Below are 14,392 nucleotides of genomic sequence, written 5' to 3'. Positions count from 1 at the left end.
TGCTGTATGTAGTATGCGGTATGCAGTATGCGGTATGCAGTATGTAGTAAGCGGTATGCAGTATGCGGTATGCAGCATGTAGTATGCGGTATGTAGTATGCGGTATGCAGTATGTAGTATGCGGTATGCAGTATGTAGTATGCGGTATGCAGTATGTAGTATGCGGTATGCAGTATGCAGTATGCGGTATGCAGTATGTAGTAAGCGGTATGCAGTATGCGGTATGCAGCATGTAGTATGCGGTATGTAGTATGCGGTATGCAGTATGTAGTAAGCGGTATGCAGTATGCGGTATGCAGCATGTAGTATGCGGTATGTAGTATGCGGTATGCAGTATGCGGTATGCAGTATGTAGTAAGCGGTATGCAGTATGCGGTATGCAGCATGTAGTATGCGGTATGTAGTATGCGGTATGCTGTATGTAGTATGCGGTATGCTGTATGTAGTATGCGGTATGCTGTATGCGGTATGCGGTATGTAGTATGCGGTATGCTGTATGCGGTATGCGGTATGTAGTATGCGGTATGCGGTATGCAGTAAGCGGTATGCGGTATGTAGTATGCGGTATGCGGTATGCGGTATGTAGTATGCGGTATGCGGTATGTAGTATGCGGTATGCTGTATGTGGTATGCGGTATGTAGTATGCGGTATGCTGTATGTGGTATGCGGTATGCGGTATGTAGTATGCGGTATGCTGTATGTGGTATGCGGTATGCGGTATGTAGTATGCGGTATGCTGTATGCGGTATGCGGTATGCGGTATGTAATATGCGGTATGCTGTATGCGGTATGCGGTATGCGGTATGTAGTATGCGGTATGCAGTATGCGGTATGCGGTATGTAGTATGCGGTATGCTGTATGTGGTATGCGGTATGCAGTATGCGGTATGCGGTATGTAGTATGCGGTATGCAGTATGCGGTATGCAGTATGCGGTATGTAGTATGCGGTATGCAGTATGCGGTATGCAGTATGCAGTATGTAGTATGCGGTATGCTGTATGCGGTATGCAGTATGCAGTATTTAGTATGCGGTATGAGGTATGTAGTATGCAGTATGTAGTATGCAGTATGCGGTATGCGGTATGCAGTATGCAGTATGCAGTATGCGGTATGCAGTATGCTGTATGCGGTATGCAGTATGCGGTATGCAGTATGCTGTATGCGGTATGCGGTATGCTGTATGCGGTATGCAGTATGTGGTATGCAGTATGCTGTATGTAGTATGTAGTATGCAGTATGCTGTATGTGGTATGCAGTATGTAGTATGCGGTATGCGGTATGCGGTATGCAGTATGCGGTATGCAGTATGTAGTATGCGGTATGCAGTATGCGGTATGCGGTATGTAGTATGCGGTATGCAGTATGCGGTATGCGGTATGCAGTATGTGGTATGCAGTATGCTGTATGCGGTATGCGGTATGTAGTATGCAGTATGCTGTATGCGGTATGCGGTATGTAGTATGCAGTATGCGGTATGCGGTATGCAGTATGTAGTATGCGGTATGCGGTATGCGGTATGCAGTATGCGGTATGCGGTATGCAGTATGCTGTATGCGGTATGCAGTATGTAGTATGCAGTATGTAGTATGCGGTATGCTGTATGCAGTATGCAGTATGCTGTATGCGGTATGCGGTATGCAGTATGTAGTATGCTGTATGCAGTATGCGGTATGCTGTATGTAGTATGCGGTATGCTGTATGCGGTATGCAGTATGTAGTATGCAGTATGTAGTATGCGGTATGCAGTATGCGGTATGCAGTATGTAGTATGCGGTATGCAGTATGCTGTATGTAGTATGCAGTATGCAGTAAGCGGTATGCAGTATGTAGTATGCAGTATGCAGTGTGTAGTATGCGGTATGCAGTATGTAGTATGCAGTATGCAGTGTGTAGTATGCAGTATGTAGTATGCAGTATGCAGTGTGTAGTATGCAATATGTGGTATGCAGTATGCAGTGTGTGGTATGTAGTATGTAGTATGCAGTATGTAGTATGCAGTATGTAGTATGCAGTGTGTAGTATGCAGTATGCAGTATGCAGTATGTGGTATGCAGTATGTAGTATGCAGTATGCAGTATGCGGTATGCAGTGTGTAGTATGCAGTATGAAGTATGTAGTATGCAGTATGTAGTATGCAGTATGCAGTATGCGGTGTGTAGTATGCGGTATGTAGTATGCGGTATGTAGTAAGCGGTATGCAGTATGCAGTATGTAGTATGCAGTATGCAGTGTGTAGTATGCAGTATGTAGTATGCGGTATGCAGTATGTAGTATGCAGTATGCGGTATGCGGTATGCAGTATGCAGTATGCGGTATGCAGGATGCAGTATGCAGTATGCGGTATGTAGTATGCAGTATGCAGTGTGCAGTATGCAGTGTGTAGTATGCAGTATGCAGTATGCAGTACGCAGTACGCAGTATGCAGTATGTAGTATGCAGTATGTAGTACGCAGTGTGTAGTATGCAGTATGCAGTATGTAGTGTGCAGTGTGTAGTATGCAGTATGCAGTATGCAGTGTGTAGTGTGCAGTGTGTAGTATGCAGTATGCAGTATGTAGTGTGTAGTGTGTAGTATGCAGTATGCAGTATGCAGTGTGTAGTATGCAGTATGCAGTATGCAGTATGCAGTGTGTAGTATGCAGTATGCAGTATGTAGTATGTAGTATGCAGTGTGTAGTATGCAGTACGCAGTACGCAGTATGCAGTATGTAGTATGCAGTATGTAGTACGCAGTGTGTAGTATGCAGTATGCAGTATGTAGTGTGCAGTGTGTAGTATGCAGTATGCAGTATGCAGTGTGTAGTGTGCAGTATGTAGTATGCAGTATGCAGTATGTAGTATGCAGTATGCAGTATGCGGTATGCAGTATGTAGTATGTAGTATGTAGTATGCAGTATGCAGTATGCAGTATGCGGTATGCGGTATGCAGTATGCAGTATGCAGTATGCAGTATGCGGTATGCGGTATGCAGTATGTAGTATGTAGTATGTAGTATGCAGTATGCAGTGTGCGGTATGCAGTATGTAGTATGTAGTATGTAGTATGCAGTATGCAGTATGCAGTATGTGGTATGCGGTATGCAGTATGTAGTATGCAGTATGCAGTATGCGGTATGCGGTATGCAGTATGTAGTATGTAGTATGCAGTATGCAGTATGCGGTATGCGGTATGCAGTATGTAGTATGCAGTATGCAGTATGCAGTATGTAGTATGCAGTGTGCAGTATGCAGTGTGCAGTATGCAGTATGCAGTGTGCAGTACGCAGTATGCAGTATGCAGTATGCAGTGTGCAGTACGCGGTATGTAGTATGCAGTATGCAGTATGCAGTACGCAGTATGCAGTATGCAGTATGCAGTACGCGGTATGCAGTATGCTGTACGTAGTATGCAGTACACAGTATGTAGTATGCGGTACGCAGTATGCAGTACGCAGTATGCAGTATGCGGTACGCAGTATGCTGTACGTAGTATGCAGTATGTGGTATGCAGTGTGTAGTATGCAGTACGCAGTACGCAGTATGCAGTATGTAGTATGCAGTATGTAGTACGCAGTGTGTAGTATGCAGTATGCAGTATGTAGTGTGCAGTGTGTAGTATGCAGTATGCAGTATGCAGTGTGTAGTGTGCAGTATGTAGTATGCAGTATGCAGTATGTAGTATGCAGTATGCAGTATGCGGTATGCAGTATGTAGTATGTAGTATGTAGTATGCAGTATGCAGTATGCAGTATGCGGTATGCGGTATGCAGTATGCAGTATGCAGTATGCAGTATGCGGTATGCGGTATGCAGTATGTAGTATGTAGTATGTAGTATGCAGTATGCAGTGTGCGGTATGCAGTATGTAGTATGTAGTATGTAGTATGCAGTATGCAGTATGCAGTATGTGGTATGCGGTATGCAGTATGTAGTATGCAGTATGCAGTATGCGGTATGCGGTATGCAGTATGTAGTATGTAGTATGCAGTATGCAGTATGCGGTATGCGGTATGCAGTATGTAGTATGCAGTATGCAGTATGCAGTATGTAGTATGCAGTGTGCAGTATGCAGTGTGCAGTATGCAGTATGCAGTGTGCAGTACGCAGTATGCAGTATGCAGTATGCAGTGTGCAGTACGCGGTATGTAGTATGCAGTATGCAGTATGCAGTACGCAGTATGCAGTATGCAGTATGCAGTACGCGGTATGCAGTATGCTGTACGTAGTATGCAGTACACAGTATGTAGTATGCGGTACGCAGTATGCAGTACGCAGTATGCAGTATGCGGTACGCAGTATGCTGTACGTAGTATGCAGTATGTGGTATGCAGTGTGTAGTATGCAGCGTGCAGTATGCAGTATGTAGTATGTAGTATGTAGTATGCAGTATGTAGTATGTAGTATGTAGTATGTAGTATGCAGTATGTAGTATGCAGTATGTAGTATGCAGTGTGCAGTATGCAGTGTGTAGTATGCAGCGTGCAGTATGCAGTATGTAGTATGTAGTATGTAGTATGCAGTATGTAGTATGTAGTATGTAGTATGTAGTATGCAGTATGCAGTGTGCAGTACGCGGTATGTAGTATGCAGTATGCAGTATGCAGTACGCAGTATGCAGTATGCAGTATGCAGTACGCGGTATGCAGTATGCTGTACGTAGTATGCAGTACGCAGTATGTAGTATGCGGTACGCAGTATGCAGTACGCAGTATGCAGTATGCGGTACGCAGTATGCTGTACGTAGTATGCAGTATGTGGTATGCAGTATGTTGTGTACTGTATGCAATGCAGTATGTAGTATGCTGTATGCAGTATGCAGTATGCGGTATGCAGTGTGTAGTATGCAGTATGAAGTATGTAGTATGCAGTATGTAGTATGCAGTATGCAGTATGCGGTGTGTAGTATGCGGTATGTAGTATGCGGTATGTAGTAAGCGGTATGCAGTATGCAGTATGTAGTATGCAGTATGCAGTGTGTAGTATGCAGTATGTAGTATGCGGTATGCAGTATGTAGTATGCAGTATGCGGTATGCGGTATGCAGTATGCAGTATGCGGTATGCAGTATGCAGTATGCAGTATGCGGTATGTAGTATGCAGTATGCAGTGTGCAGTATGCAGTGTGTAGTATGCAGTATGCAGTATGCAGTACGCAGTATGCAGTATGTAGTATGCAGTATGTAGTACGCAGTGTGTAGTATGCAGTATGCAGTATGTAGTGTGCAGTGTGTAGTATGCAGTATGCAGTATGCAGTGTGTAGTGTGCAGTGTGTAGTATGCAGTATGCAGTATGTAGTGTGTAGTGTGTAGTATGCAGTATGCAGTATGCAGTGTGTAGTATGCAGTATGCAGTATGCAGTATGCAGTGTGTAGTATGCAGTATGCAGTATGTAGTATGTAGTATGCAGTGTGTAGTATGCAGTACGCAGTACGCAGTATGCAGTATGTAGTATGCAGTATGTAGTACGCAGTGTGTAGTATGCAGTATGCAGTATGTAGTGTGTAGTGTGCAGTATGTAGTATGCGGTATGCAGTATGTAGTATGCAGTATGCAGTATGCGGTATGCAGTATGTAGTATGTAGTATGTGGTATGCAGTATGCAGTATGCAGTATGTAGTATGCGGTATGCAGTATGTAGTATGCAGTATGCAGTATGCGGTATGCGGTATGCAGTATGTAGTATGTAGTATGCAGTATGCAGTATGCAGTATGTAGTATGCAGTGTGCAGTGTGCAGTGTGCAGTATGCAGTATGCAGTGTGCAGTACGCAGTATGCAGTATGCAGTATGCAGTGTGCAGTACGCGGTATGTAGTATGCAGTATGCAGTATGCAGTACGCAGTATGCAGTATGCAGTATGCAGTACGCGGTATGCAGTATGCTGTACGTAGTATGCAGTACGCAGTATGTAGTATGCGGTACGCAGTATGCAGTACGCAGTATGCAGTATGCGGTACGCAGTATGCTGTACGTAGTATGCAGTATGTGGTATGCAGTGTGTAGTATGCAGCGTGCAGTATGCAGTATGTAGTATGTAGTATGCAGTATGTAGTATGTAGTATGTAGTATGTAGTATGCAGTATGTAGTATGCAGTATGTAGTATGCAGTGTGCAGTATGCAGTGTGTAGTATGCAGCGTGCAGTATGCAGTATGTAGTATGTAGTATGTAGTATGCAGTATGTAGTATGTAGTATGTAGTATGTAGTATGCAGTATGCAGTGTGCAGTACGCGGTATGTAGTATGCAGTATGCAGTATGCAGTACGCAGTATGCAGTATGCAGTACGCGGTATGCAGTATGCTGTACGTAGTATGCAGTACGCAGTATGTAGTATGCGGTACGCAGTATGCAGTACGCAGTATGCAGTATGCGGTACGCAGTATGCTGTACGTAGTATGCAGTATGTGGTATGCAGTATGTTGTGTGCTGTATGCAGTATGCAGTATGCGGTATGCAGTGTGTAGTATGCAGCGTGCAGTATGCAGTATGCGGTATGCAGTATGTAGTATGCGGTATGCGGTATGTAGTATGCAGTATGCTGTATGCAGTATGCTGTATGTAGTATGCGGTACGCAGTATGCAGTACGCAGTATGCAGTATGCGGTACGAAGTATGCTGTACGTAGTATGCAGTATGTGGTATGCAGTATGTAGTGTGCTGTATGCAGTATGCGGCGTGCAGTATGTAGTATGCGGCATGTAGTATGCAGTATGCTGTATGCAGTATGCTGTATGTAGTATGCGGTACGCAGTATGCAGTACGCAGTATGCAGTATGCGGTACGCAGTATGCTGTACGTAGTATGCAGTATGTAGTATGCAGTATGTAGTGTGCTGTATGCAGTATGCGGCGTGCAGTATGTAGTATGCGGCATGTAGTATGCAGTATGCGGTATGCAGTATGTAGTATGCGGTATGTAGTATGCGGTATGCTATATGCAGTATGCGGTATGCAGTATGTAGTATGCGGTATGCGGTATGTAGTATGCGGTATGCTGTATGCAGTATGCAGTATGCAGTATGCGGTATGCAGTATGTAGTAAGCGGTATGCAGTATGTAGTATGCAGCATGTGGTATGCAGTATGTAGTATGCGGTATGCAGTATGTAGCATGCGGTATGCAGTATGTAGTATGCGGTATGCTGTATGCGGTATGCAGTATGTAGTATGCAGTATGCAGTATGTAGTATGCTGTATGCAGTATGCAGTATGCAGTATGTAGTAAGCGGTATGCGGTATGTAGTATGCGGTATGCAGTATGTAGTATGCGGTATGCAGTATATAGTATGCGGTATGCAGTATGTAGTATGCGGTATGCTGTATGCGGTATGCAGTATGTAGTATGCTGTATGTAGTATGCGGTACGCAGTATGCAGTACGCAGTATGCAGTATGCGGTACGCAGTATGCTGTACGTAGTATGCAGTATGTGGTATGCAGTATGTAGTGTGCTGTATGCAGTATGCAGTATGCGGCGTGCAGTATGTAGTATGCGGCATGTAGTATGCAGTATGCGGTATGCAGTATGTAGTATGCGGTATGCGGTATGTAGTATGCGGTATGCTGTATGCAGTATGCGGTATGCAGTATGTAGTATGCGGTATGCGGTATGTAGTATGCGGTATGCTGTATGCAGTATGCAGTATGCAGTATGCGGTATGCAGTATGTAGTAAGCGGTATGCAGTATGTAGTATGCAGCATGTGGTATGCAGTATGTAGTATGCGGTATGCTGTATGTAGCATGCGGTATGCTGTATGTAGTATGCGGTATGCAGTATGTAGCATGCGGTATGCAGTATGTAGTATGCGGTATGCTGTATGCGGTATGCAGTATGTAGTATGCAGTATGCAGTATGTAGTATGCTGTATGCAGTATGCAGTATGTAGTATGCAGTATGTAGTAAGCGGTATGCGGTATGTAGTATGCGGTATGCAGTATGTAGTATGCGGTATGCAGTATGTAGTATGCGGTATGCAGTATGTAGTATGCGGTATGCTGTATGTAGTATGCGGTATGCAGTATGTAGTATGCGGTATGCAGTATGTAGTATGCGGTATGCTGTATGTAGTATGCGGTATGCAGTATGTAGTATGCGGTATGCTGTATGTAGTATGCGGTATGCAGTATGTAGCATGCGGTATGCAGTATGTAGTATGCGGTATGCTGTATGCGGTATGCAGTATGTAGTATGCAGTATGCAGTATGTAGTATGCTGTATGCAGTATGCAGTATGCAGTATGTAGTAAGCGGTATGCGGTATGTAGTATGCGGTATGCAGTATGTAGTATGCGGTATGCAGTATATAGTATGCGGTATGCAGTATGTAGTATGCGGTATGCTGTATGCGGTATGCAGTATGTAGTATGCTGTATGTAGTATGCGGTACGCAGTATGCAGTACGCAGTATGCAGTATGCGGTACGCAGTATGCTGTACGTAGTATGCAGTATGTGGTATGCAGTATGTAGTGTGCTGTATGCAGTATGCAGTATGCGGCGTGCAGTATGTAGTATGCGGCATGTAGTATGCAGTATGCGGTATGCAGTATGTAGTATGCGGTATGCGGTATGTAGTATGCGGTATGCTGTATGCAGTATGCAGTATGCAGTATGCAGTATGCGGTATGCAGTATGTAGTAAGCGGTATGCAGTATGTAGTATGCAGCATGTGGTATGCAGTATGTAGTATGCGGTATGCTGTATGTAGCATGCGGTATGCTGTATGTAGTATGCGGTATGCAGTATGTAGCATGCGGTATGCAGTATGTAGTATGCGGTATGCTGTATGCGGTATGCAGTATGTAGTATGCAGTATGCAGTATGTAGTATGCTGTATGCAGTATGCAGTATGTAGTATGCAGTATGTAGTAAGCGGTATGCGGTATGTAGTATGCGGTATGCAGTATGTAGTATGCGGTATGCAGTATGTAGTATGCGGTATGCAGTATGTAGTATGCGGTATGCTGTATGTAGTATGCGGTATGCAGTATGTAGTATGCGGTATGCAGTATGTAGTATGCGGTATGCTGTATGTAGTATGCGGTATGCAGTATGTAGTATGCGGTATGCTGTATGTAGTATGCGGTATGCAGTATGTAGTATGCGGTATGCAGTATGTAGTATGCAGTATGCAGTATGTAGTAAGCGGTATGCAGTATGCGGTATGCAGCATGTAGTATGCGGTATGTAGTATGCGGTATGCAGTATGTAGTATGCGGTATGCTGTATGTAGTATGCGGTATGCTGTATGTAGTATGCGGTATGCTGTATGCGGTATGCGGTATGTAGTATGCGGTATGCTGTATGCGGTATGCGGTATGTAGTATGCGGTATGCAGTATGCAGTAAGCGGTATGCGGTATGTAGTATGCGGTATGCAGTATGCGGTATGCGGTATGTAGTATGCGGTATGCGGTATGTGGTATGCGGTATGTAGTATGCGGTATGCTGTATGTGGTATGCGGTATGCGGTATGTAGTATGCGGTATGCTGTATGTGGTATGCGGTATGCGGTATGTAGTATGCGGTATGCTGTATGCGGTATGCGGTATGCGGTATGTAGTATGCGGTATGCTGTATGTGGTATGCGGTATGCGGTATGTAGTATGCGGTATGCAGTATGCGGTATGCGGTATGTAGTATGCGGTATGCTGTTTGTGGTATGCGGTATGCGGTATGTAGTATGCGGTATGCTGTATGTGGTATGCGGTATGCGGTATGTAGTATGCGGTATGCAGTATGCGGTATGCGGTATGTAGTATGCGGTATGCTGTATGTGGTATGCGGTATGCGGTATGTAGTATGCGGTATGCTGTATGCGGTATGCGGTATGTAGTATGTAGTATGCGGTATGCAGTATGCGGTATGCTGTATGTGGTATGCGGTATGCGGTATGCGGTATGTAGTATGCGGTATGCTGTATGCGGTATGTGGTATGCGGTATGCAGTATGCGGTATGCGGTATGTAGTATGCGGTATGCAGTATGCGGTATGCAGTATGCGGTATGCTGTATGCGGTATGCAGTATGCGGTATGCAGTATGCAGTATGTAGTATGCGGTATGCTGTATGCGGTATGTAGTATGCGGTATGCAGTATGCGGTATGCAGTATGCAGTATGTAGTATGCGGTATGCTGTATGCGGTATGCAGTATGCAGTATTTAGTATGCGGTATGAGGTATGCAGTATGCGGTATGTAGTATGCAGTATGTAGTATGCAGTATGCGGTATGCGGTATGCAGTATGCAGTATGCAGTATGCGGTATGCAGTATGCTGTATGCTGTATGCGGTATGCGGTATGCGGTATGTAGTATGCGGTATGCTGTATGTGGTATGCGGTATGCGGTATGTAGTATGCGGTATGCAGTATGCGGTATGCGGTATGTAGTATGCGGTATGCTGTTTGTGGTATGCGGTATGCGGTATGTAGTATGCGGTATGCTGTATGTGGTATGCGGTATGCGGTATGTAGTATGCGGTATGCAGTATGCGGTATGCGGTATGTAGTATGCGGTATGCTGTATGTGGTATGCGGTATGCGGTATGTAGTATGCGGTATGCTGTATGCGGTATGCGGTATGTAGTATGTAGTATGCGGTATGCAGTATGCGGTATGCTGTATGTGGTATGCGGTATGCGGTATGCGGTATGTAGTATGCGGTATGCTGTATGCGGTATGTGGTATGCGGTATGCAGTATGCGGTATGCGGTATGTAGTATGCGGTATGCAGTATGCGGTATGCAGTATGCGGTATGCTGTATGCGGTATGCAGTATGCGGTATGCAGTATGCAGTATGTAGTATGCGGTATGCTGTATGCGGTATGTAGTATGCGGTATGCAGTATGCGGTATGCAGTATGCAGTATGTAGTATGCGGTATGCTGTATGCGGTATGCAGTATGCAGTATTTAGTATGCGGTATGAGGTATGCAGTATGCGGTATGTAGTATGCAGTATGTAGTATGCAGTATGCGGTATGCGGTATGCAGTATGCAGTATGCAGTATGCGGTATGCAGTATGCTGTATGCGGTATGCGGTATGCAGTATGTAGTATGCAGTATGTGGTATGCAGTATGCTGTATGTAGTATGTAGTATGCAGTATGCTGTATGCGGTATGCGGTATGCAGTATGCAGTATGCAGTATGCGGTATGCAGTATGCGGTATGCGGTATGTAGTATGCAGTATGTAGTATGCAGTATGCGGTATGCGGTATGCAGTATGCAGTATGCAGTATGTGGTATGCAGTATGCTGTATGTAGTATGTAGTATGCAGTATGCTGTATGCGGTATGCGGTATGCAGTATGCAGTATGCAGTATGCGGTATGCAGTATGCGGTATGCGGTATGTAGTATGCAGTATGCGGTATGCGGTATGTAGTATGCAGTATGCGGTATGCGGTATGCAGTATGCGGTATGCGGTATGCTGTATGCAGTATGCGGTATGCTGTATGCGGTATGCAGTATGCAGTATGCAGTATGCGGTATGCGGTATGCAGTATGTGGTATGCAGTATGTAGTATGCAGTATGTAGTATGCAGTATGTAGTATGCAGTATGTAGTATGCAGTATGTAGTATGCGGTATGCTGTATGCGGTATGCAGTATGTAGTGTGTAGTGTGTAGTATGCAGTATGCAGTATGCAGTGTGTAGTATGCAGTATGCAGTATGTAGTATGCAGTGTGTAGTATGCAGTATGCAGTATGTAGTATGCAGTGTGTAGTATGCAGTACGCAGTACGCAGTATGCAGTATGTAGTATGCAGTATATAGTACGCAGTGTGTAGTATGCAGTATGCAGTATGTAGTGTGCAGTGTGTAGTATGCAGTATGCAGTATGCAGTGTGTAGTGTGCAGTGTGTAGTATGCAGTATGCAGTATGTAGTATGCAGTATGCAGTGTGTAGTGTGCAGTGTGTAGTATGCAGTATGCAGTATGTAGTGTGTAGTATGCAGTATGCAGTGTGTAGTATGCAGTATGCAGTATGTAGTATGCAGTGTGTAGTATGCAGTACGCAGTACGCAGTATGCAGTATGTAGTATGCAGTATGTAGTACGCAGTGTGTAGTATGCAGTATGCAGTATGTAGTGTGCAGTGTGTAGTATGCAGTATGCAGTATGCAGTGTGTAGTGTGCAGTGTGTAGTATGCAGTATGCAGTATGTAGTGTGCAGTGTGTAGTATGCAGTATGCAGTATGCAGTGTGTAGTGTGCAGTGTGTAGTATGCAGTATGCAGTATGTAGTGTGTAGTGTGTAGTATGCAGTATGCAGTATGCAGTGTGTAGTATGCAGTATGCAGTATGCAGTATGCAGTGTGTAGTATGCAGTATGCAGTATGTAGTATGTAGTATGCAGTGTGTAGTATGCAGTACGCAGTACGCAGTATGCAGTATGTAGTATGCAGTATGTAGTACGCAGTGTGTAGTATGCAGTATGCAGTATGTAGTGTGTAGTGTGCAGTATGTAGTATGCGGTATGCAGTATGTAGTATGCAGTATGCAGTATGCGGTATGCAGTATGTAGTATGTAGTATGTGGTATGCAGTATGCAGTATGCAGTATGTAGTATGCGGTATGCAGTATGTAGTATGCAGTATGCAGTATGCGGTATGCGGTATGCAGTATGTAGTATGTAGTATGCAGTATGCAGTATGCAGTATGTAGTATGCAGTGTGCAGTGTGCAGTGTGCAGTATGCAGTATGCAGTGTGCAGTACGCAGTATGCAGTATGCAGTATGCAGTGTGCAGTACGCGGTATGTAGTATGCAGTATGCAGTATGCAGTACGCAGTATGCAGTATGCAGTATGCAGTACGCGGTATGCAGTATGCTGTACGTAGTATGCAGTACGCAGTATGTAGTATGCGGTACGCAGTATGCAGTACGCAGTATGCAGTATGCGGTACGCAGTATGCTGTACGTAGTATGCAGTATGTGGTATGCAGTGTGTAGTATGCAGCGTGCAGTATGCAGTATGTAGTATGTAGTATGCAGTATGTAGTATGTAGTATGTAGTATGCAGTATGTAGTATGCAGTATGTAGTATGCAGTGTGCAGTATGCAGTGTGTAGTATGCAGCGTGCAGTATGCAGTATGTAGTATGTAGTATGTAGTATGCAGTATGTAGTATGTAGTATGTAGTATGTAGTATGCAGTATGCAGTGTGCAGTACGCGGTATGTAGTATGCAGTATGCAGTATGCAGTACGCAGTATGCAGTATGCAGTACGCGGTATGCAGTATGCTGTACGTAGTATGCAGTACGCAGTATGTAGTATGCGGTACGCAGTATGCAGTACGCAGTATGCAGTATGCGGTACGCAGTATGCTGTACGTAGTATGCAGTATGTGGTATGCAGTATGTTGTGTGCTGTATGCAGTATGCAGTATGCGGTATGCAGTGTGTAGTATGCAGCGTGCAGTATGCAGTATGCGGTATGCAGTATGTAGTATGCGGTATGCGGTATGTAGTATGCAGTATGCTGTATGCAGTATGCTGTATGTAGTATGCGGTACGCAGTATGCAGTACGCAGTATGCAGTATGCGGTACGAAGTATGCTGTACGTAGTATGCAGTATGTGGTATGCAGTATGTAGTGTGCTGTATGCAGTATGCGGCGTGCAGTATGTAGTATGCGGCATGTAGTATGCAGTATGCTGTATGCAGTATGCTGTATGTAGTATGCGGTACGCAGTATGCAGTACGCAGTATGCAGTATGCGGTACGCAGTATGCTGTACGTAGTATGCAGTATGTAGTATGCAGTATGTAGTGTGCTGTATGCAGTATGCGGCGTGCAGTATGTAGTATGCGGCATGTAGTATGCAGTATGCGGTATGCAGTATGTAGTATGCGGTATGTAGTATGCGGTATGCTATATGCAGTATGCGGTATGCAGTATGTAGTATGCGGTATGCGGTATGTAGTATGCGGTATGCTGTATGCAGTATGCAGTATGCAGTATGCGGTATGCAGTATGTAGTAAGCGGTATGCAGTATGTAGTATGCAGCATGTGGTATGCAGTATGTAGTATGCGGTATGCAGTATGTAGCATGCGGTATGCAGTATGTAGTATGCGGTATGCTGTATGCGGTATGCAGTATGTAGTATGCAGTATGCAGTATGTAGTATGCTGTATGCAGTATGCAGTATGCAGTATGTAGTAAGCGGTATGCGGTATGTAGTATGCGGTATGCAGTATGTAGTATGCGGTATGCAGTATATAGTATGCGGTATGCAGTATGTAGTATGCGGTATGCTGTATGCGGTATGCAGTATGTAGTATGCTGTATGTAGTATGCGGTACGCAGTATGCAGTACGCAGTATGCAGTATGCGGTACGCAGTATGCTGTACGTAGTATGCAGTATGTGGTATGCAGTATGTAGTGTGCTGTATGCAGTATGCAGTATGCGGCGTG

The sequence above is a fragment of the Odontesthes bonariensis genome, chromosome 5 (genome assembly GCF_027942865.1).
Source record: "Odontesthes bonariensis isolate fOdoBon6 chromosome 5, fOdoBon6.hap1, whole genome shotgun sequence".
In the NCBI taxonomy this organism is placed as follows: Eukaryota; Metazoa; Chordata; class Actinopteri; order Atheriniformes; family Atherinopsidae; genus Odontesthes; species Odontesthes bonariensis.
This window is presented reverse-complemented; position numbering follows the sequence as displayed.